We start from the raw sequence: 8,075 nt of genomic DNA, 5'->3' as shown, positions 1-8,075 counted from the left end.
ACCATACCTCATTCTGACATAGAAGAGTTTGATTATTCATGCTAGCCACTAGGTTCCCAGAATGATGTCGAGTCTGGCATGATAACTGACTAAAAGATGTGTCCAAAGTTTATCAACACCTTATATTTATGGTATAAGTTCAGAAAATTAATTTTGCTTTTAAAAAATCATGTTGGGTTATTTTGTGTATGATTCCTCTTCCCATCTCCCTACATTAGTTTTGTTCTATCCATTTCACTCTTTTCAAATCTGTCTCAGTATATTCGTCTCTCCAGGTATAAATAGCTATAATAGAAGACATTAAGGAATTTTAGCTACTAAATATAAATAGTTTTGTTTTTAGTATTCTTGAGAACATTTGCTAAAAGTCATTAACACTGTTAATTATCCATCCTATTCACTTATTCGGAGGATAGGAGATACTATTTATAGATGCTTTCCAATGGTTTTGTCAACGGATACATTTCATCTATGGGAACACCATGGGAGCAGGAGGAGTTAAATACTTTCTTCATTTTCTGCTGGAATAAAAAACTGAATATAAATCCAAAGCAAAAACTACTTTTGAACACAATATTATCTAAATATTGTCGTCATCGTATTCGATTTTACATGCTGGCATGCATTGGATGGATAAAGAAATTAAGTTCCAAAGTAACCCATCTCTGACTAGGACTTTATTTATCCCTCTTTCACTCACCTCCATTTTTATCATTTCTTTCCATGTTGGACTTATAAAGTGAACCTGCTACATCAACTGTTCTACATGTACTAATTCAACTACATGCACTAACGTCTAAATAGATAATACTATTGAATACAGTCTTTATCTAAATAGAGTTATTGAGCTTAGTGTTTACCTAAACATCATTGCTGTGGTCTCATAAGGCTCAAGAAGAAAGATACAACTCGGTATTTAGTGGAAACAAAATATATTGTAACATAGTGATTACAATAAACAAAGTGTGATTATACGTCAGTCCGACTGCCAAGTGAGCATGAAGACAAGAGACATATTCTCCCAGTTCATCATTATCCATAGAGTGGACACACTACAAATCCCCCCCCTCTTCCAAAACCTTAACTCTGCAGGGATGTAAGAATCGTTTGCTCCTAGGATTTATTACGATAAAGTCTTGAGACTTCCGTTTGGGGCCATGGACTATGTAGAACATATCGCCAATCCTTTACTGTTCTACATCTCTTTAGTAATATCATCCATTAATTTCTGAATGACACCACAATTTCGTTTCACAAGTTCAGTTAATTTTGCATTACTATTTAGGCGTTCATACAAAGAAACTAAAATGTTAGAAGCTGGTAGTATCTGATCTACTTCAGATTTGCCAATTCTACTTGCGGCTTGGTTGGACATCAGTTTTTGCTTTTTCATTAAAACTTCCACCTTTTGTTTGTGTTTCAACATAATTTCCTTTTGATACTCCTGTGTTTGTAACAGTTTTATTTTCTACTCACTTTTAAATTCTATTTGTTGCAGCTGTGTTATTTGTCGACATTGTTTTAGATTTTTCGTTTCTTGAACTTTCTTTACATATTTTTTGGCAAAAAGTGTTCACCGAAAAATCTGAATTATGGATGTTGAGGTTCATGCTGGGCTAAACAAAATGATCAGCAATGGGTTTAACTGTTGCACGTTTTCTGGGATGTAACAATCTATGTAGGTGGTTAAGGATTTGCCTTCTACTGGAGGTATGTAGGGTCTGGGGTGGTCTAGTCTTGTATCTCAGCATAATGTTTTATTGCTGAAAAGGGAAGAAAATTGTTTCAGTTGCAGGGATGTATTGACTAAAACTTCAGGGAGGGTTGTGTCAGGTTCCTGGGTCTTTGCTATCATCTTCTGGCGGAGTAGGTTGTCTTCCAATATGTTAACATTAATTTTGAACATCAGCGACGATATTGTCTCTTCCTTTTATGTACTGCATATTGGACGTGAACTATGAGATATAGCCCAAGTCTCACATTGTATAATGATGAAGTATATTGGTAAAAATTCTTTAGAGAAGGTGCTCTGTCTGGGCTGAGCTGGTAATAGTTTAGTGGAGAAGAATGCAATGGGTTTGTGTCACCAAACTCCTGTTCTACCACAACTCCAACTCCAACTCAAACTCGGAATGCCTTCTTCTGGTCGCTCTTCAGAATGATGGCTTTGCTTTTCCTCTGGAGGAGATTTTTCAGGATTGACGAGGTTTATGCATCAGGAGATGAAACTATGGTAACAATTTACCATCTCGAAAAAGTGTCGCAGTTGCTTTACAGATGTGGGCATCGGAAAATCTTTTATGGCTTTTATCTAATCAGGCAGTGGGGTGATTCCATGATGTCATTTAATTGGTAGACAAAAAGATGTGCAAAAAGAAACAAAATTATGTCTATTTCAGTTACTTATAACTTTCAAAAGGTAAAAAAAAAAGGCATTACACCTTAAAGTAAAACAAATTATAATAAAATCCTTTTCATCTGTGCATGGAGTATTGCTGCCATTATCATTGTTTCAATCACTGGTCTCTCCCTCTTCAACAAGAAAGAGACTATAATCTAATATGTCCTACACTGTTTACCATTTGTATTTGTGCCACTTTTACCTATATATACAGTGCCACACAAAAGTATTAGATACATTACATTTTTCTTCATAACTTTAATTAGGGTTCAAGATTTTACCTAAAATTTGGTCAGTATATTCCAATTACTATTCTAACTAATATTTGGTGTAGTAATTACAAAATTAAAGTTTAGAAAGTTTATATTAAAAGAAAAATATAAATCAACTAACACAAAAGTATTGGATACATTGATTTAATATTGGTTGCATAGCCTTTATTGCGTTCAACAGCTTCTAATCACTTTCTATAGTTGCACACATGTTTTTTGCAAAGATACGCAGGTATTTTGCACCATTCTTCTTCGCAGAACTGTTCTAGTTGTTGAATATTTTGTGGATTCCTCCACTGAGCATTGATCTTCAATATTTTCCACAAATTTTCAATTGGGTTGAGGTCTGGAGACTGACTGGGCCAAATAAGAACGTCAATTCCGTTATTTCTAAGCCATTCTTTGGTTAGTTTGGCAGTATGCTTGGGATCATTGTCCTGCTGAAACACGAAATTGCTATTATGTCCCAACAATTCAGCAGATTTCTGGAGGTTTTTCTCCAAAATCTCCCTGTACATACGTCCATTCATTCTACCATTGATGATTTCTAGTTCACCAGTACCTTTGGATGAAAAACACCCCCATATTATAATCGAACCACCACAAAACTTTACCGTAGAAATGGTATTCTTTTTGTTATATGCGGTGCCATTTTTATGCCATACATGTGTTGCTATGTATGTTCCAAAGATTTCGATTTTCGTTTCGTCTGAGCAGATTAACTTGTTCCAAAATTCTTGGGGTTGTTCCCCATATGTTTTAACATAATTCAAACGTGATCTGACATGTTTAAGCTTCAATAATGAAACTTTTCTTGGGGACCTTGATACAAAATCTGCACAATTTAGAACTCTACTGATTGTATCCTTGCTCACATTAACCCCAGCTTCTCTGAGGTTTGAATTTCACGACGAGTAAGATTTTTTTTGTACCTTTCTACTTACCCACCTTGATTTTTTTTTCGTCTAATTTCCTTGGACGACCACATCTTGGAAGATTTGCAACAGATTCACCAGAGTTTTTAAACTTTCTAATAACGTTTCCAACTGTACTAAGTGGTAGATCAAGTTCCCTTGATATTATTCGATACACTTTTCCTTCTTTGTGCTTATCAATGATTTTTTGACGAATGTCTATTGACAACTCTTTAGTTTTAGGCATTTTTATAAATGAACTGTTTGACTTTGAAGGAGTGAGCCTGCACTGGAAGAATTTTATAAAATTATTTTAATATAAAGCGCTCTGATTAGTCAGTGATAACTTGTTTGCATTATTTCAACACGCTAAGCAAAAGTCATTTAAATTTATTTCAGAAAAAGAATTTTTTTAAAGTGTATCCAATACTTTTGCATTCATTAATTCATATTTTTCCTTAAATATAAACTTTCTAAACTTTGATTTTGTAATTACTACTCCAAATATAATTTAGAATAGTAATAGGAATATACTGACCAAATTTTAGGTAAAATCTTGAACCCTAATTAAAGTTATGAAGAAAAATGTAATGTATCCAATACTTTTGCGTGGCACTGTATATATATATATATATATATATATATATATATATATATAATAAAATAAAATTAAAAATATAAATATTATCTTTTTGTTAGAACCTATCAATCTATAAATCCGTTTTTATTTTGTGTATCTTTATATCCATATTAATAACCCTCTTTTATATTTATTTAAGTATTTATTTAAGAAGAAAAATCACAAATTTTACAGAATTTTAGGGTTAAAATTATATAAAACAGGCAACTAATTCTTTTTAAATGTGGCATGAGGCCAGAAAGGGTGTGGGGGGGAAGATGGGTGTCGAGGGTCGTCCACTTGTCTATTCCCTATCACTAGTTGCAATCACCACAATACCGCATTCACTCTAGGAGTTGGATCTACTTAAAGCCCCAGATGACAATATGTACAATTTTTTTTTTTTTAACAATAAAATTATATACAATGGCTTTTTTTTTCTTTTTCTTTTTAAATAAAATATATAATGACTTTATATTTACAATGAAATAATGACAAAATGGAAATTGTGATGTGTATGATATATGCGGATGAAATTGTGATGTGTATGATATATGCGGATGATGGGCGGGGATAATGAGAGCCTTAAAAACACCCCAAAATAAAGAAAAATTTGACGTAACTCTTGCGAGGTCCTTTTACTCTGCAATGCGAGGCTTTGTGGGCATTGCGTCTGCATAGATCGCATTTACGGGACTGGTAAGGACAATCTTTCTGTCAGTGGAGTTCTCCACATCCTCGGCATGGGTAACGTGGTAAATCAGGCTTATTTTGGTATGTTTCCTGAGTATTGCGTTTGGTTTTCACTTGACTTTTTGGGAAGAACGGTTTTTTATTTTGCACTTTCTTGATGTATGATACATTTGCCTCTTCTATATTTCTGGAGTCCTGTTTCTCAGAAATAATTCTTTGGCATTCTTCAGCCAATTTTTGAAGGGTAATGTCCGGTTCCCTTTCGAGTGTGTTCAATGCCCTGCGTCTGATTTCAGCGTCCTTGGTTGAGACTAAACCTTGAATAAAAATCAAGACCTTGAAATTGTCGGCCGTTAACGAAGATAATTTAAAATTATCACAATGCCTGTTCACGACTGACGCAAATGTTGTGTAGTCTTGGTCTTCTTTGCGAGTCAGGTTTATACATTTCCATCTCTTATGGAATAAACTAGTTTTCAGGCAGTATAACTCCATTAAGGATTTTACAGCCTCGTCAAATGACAATTCGTTTGTCTGTTTTGGCAGTATATAGTCCACGAACTTACTATGTTCCATGGCTCCCAATTTTTGTAGTAAGAGACGAACCTTCATCTGCTGGCTCCAAGTTTTACAATCAATTCTGAACACGTCGCCGAATCTGCGGAAATAGGTTTCAAAAGTTAATTCTTCATCAGGCCGATACTGAAAAGTTTCCAACGCTGACCAGATTGCAGTTTGGGAAAAAACGTCCTTGTCTGACTCTCTACTGTCTTTTTTTAGATATAACCTTAGATAATATTTCCAACTTTCTCTTTGCTTGTTCTTGCATTTCAAGTATTTGGGCATTAAATTGTTTTCTTTCTTCTTCTCTTTCTTCTTCTCTTCGTTTTCTTTCTTCGAACCTTTCTGCTTCTCTTTGTCGTTTTTCCTCCTCCATTTTCTTTCTTTCTTCTTCTCTTTGCTTTTGTATTTCGGAGAACTGGGTTTGCTGCAACCGTATCATGGCAGCTATTTGTTTTGAAAGTTCTTCCATGTTGAAAAATAACTAGTCTCCGAATTTCTAGGTCTGAGAAATTTCAGCAAGAAAAAAAACAATTTTATGAAGATGATATATGAAATAAATATTCACACATGAGGAGAGACAGAAGGAAAAGAAAAAAAAAGTTCCGTGTTGTATCTGAGCAAAAAATGTAATAAGACACTTAAAAAGTTTTTGTTTAATTTCCATGAAAGGAAAAAGAAAAAAAAAATAGTGAATAACTGTACTATTTGTTGAAGTCAGAGAATTTTGCCAACATCAAAAGTATTTAAGAAATATCAGAGAGAGAGAAAAAAAATCTTTTAAAGTTACTGTTTTTTTTTTTTCTTTTTGAAGTCCATAAACTTTTTAGTTTCGACTTTCAGTATTTTTCTAATTTCCTTTTGTTGTTGTTGTTGCTGAAATATTTTCCTTTTATAGAGTTGTATTTTTACAATCCTCGAATATGCTTTTATGGTCAGTACATATCCACATTGGCACGTTGGTAGAACTTGTTTCAATAAATAATTGTGGGTTAGATGCAAGTGTCCTATGTAGAGTCGGTTTAATGACTTTTCTGTTTCTGTTTTTATTTTTCTCGTTCACCGTAACAGAGAAAAAAAATGGTTGCTTGCCAGCTAACCACACGTGTGTTCAAAAATACAAAAGCGTAAATTCAAGTTCACCAATAACTTTTTTTTTAGTTGTTGTTGAAAAAAAAAAGTAAACTTGTTGAACTTTTTAAAGTTGAATCAGAAAAATAGGAAACCCGTGTGTTCAAAAATACAAAAGCGTAAATTCAAGTTCACCAATAACTTTTTTTTTCCAGCATAGGATGTAAACTATTTCGTTTTAAAACAAGAAATTGATTAGGACAGCAATATATATTTTTTTCTACTCACAGTTTTGGTTTGGCGATAACTTTCTTTTTTTTTTTCTTGTTGTTGAAAAAAAAGAAGTAAACTTGTTGAACTTTTCAAAGCTGGTAGAAAAATTTAAAGTTGAGTCAGAAAAATAGGAAAATAGACGTTTTTGATTATTAGTCCAAAGGAAAGGGTCCTTGTGAGGTTTTTTCGTTCCTACGTCGCCAGATGTTGTGGCCTTATTTTAGGGGTTCACAATATCAAACAGGAAAGTCGGTAAAGTCATGTCAACGATTAGGCTGGCATGGAATCTCTGATTAGAGAGTCCAAAATGGCTGCCTTTCACAGCGATGGGAGAGTCCATGTGAAGACAGGAATAGGGGTGTCAGTTACCCCAGAACAATTACCAAGGCTGCTGGGATTAAAGATGGCCTTTCTCTACCGTGCTATTAAGGGTTAATTAAGAATTATTAAGACCTGAAAGAATCCTGTACCTCTACAAGGCCATCATCTACTCATGTATGGAGTATTGTTGCCACATTTGGGCTGGTGCATCTGCTACGAACCTTGCTCTCCTAGACAGGGATCAAAATAGAATCACCAACCTGATAAGTCTCACTCTGTCAACCAAGATTCAACCCTTGTCCCATCGACAAAATGTAGCATCCCTGTGCCTGTTTTACAAGTATTTTAATGGATGATGAACTCCAAGCCATTGTACTCCCTGTGATGTAAATACCCCTGACAAACCCCACAAGCAGCAAAATTCCACCCCTACACAGTAGAGATCCCTAGATGTCGGGAAGCCTTTTACTCTAATAGTTTCTTCCCTCAAACTGCTAGACTTTGAAATTCCCTCCCGGATTCCTGCTTCCCTGATTGTACTGATATGCAGAAGTTCAAATGCAATGTGAACAGACATTTGCTGCTCAACTCCCTAGTTAGTATCCTTTTAAATTATTTCCCAAATAGTAACCCCTTCATCCAAGTGGCACTGTGCCTTGTTTGGGGTGAAATAGCAAAAAATAAAATAAATAAAATTAATGTGGTGTGGGATTTGAAAGATGCCTGTATTCTATTGTTGGTATGGAGGTTCCTATTAAAGTTAGGGGTGAGGTAACTAATTAAGTTAGGGTGATTATAATTAATACTGGTTATTGGAAGTGAGTGGGGGGGTTTATAGAGTGAGTAATCAAAAGTGAATGTGTTATAAAGATTGCTGTTGTAGGGATTATTAGGTGAATTTTGAAAAAATATTTTTTTGAATCTCTCTCTCTCTCTCTCTCTCTCATATA

The sequence above is a fragment of the Euprymna scolopes genome, chromosome 26 (genome assembly GCF_053919585.1).
Source record: "Euprymna scolopes isolate OS-2025 chromosome 26, ASM5391958v1, whole genome shotgun sequence".
In the NCBI taxonomy this organism is placed as follows: Eukaryota; Metazoa; Mollusca; class Cephalopoda; order Sepiida; family Sepiolidae; genus Euprymna; species Euprymna scolopes.
The sequence above is the reverse complement of the archived record's forward strand: the minus strand, read 5'-3'. Positions refer to the sequence as shown.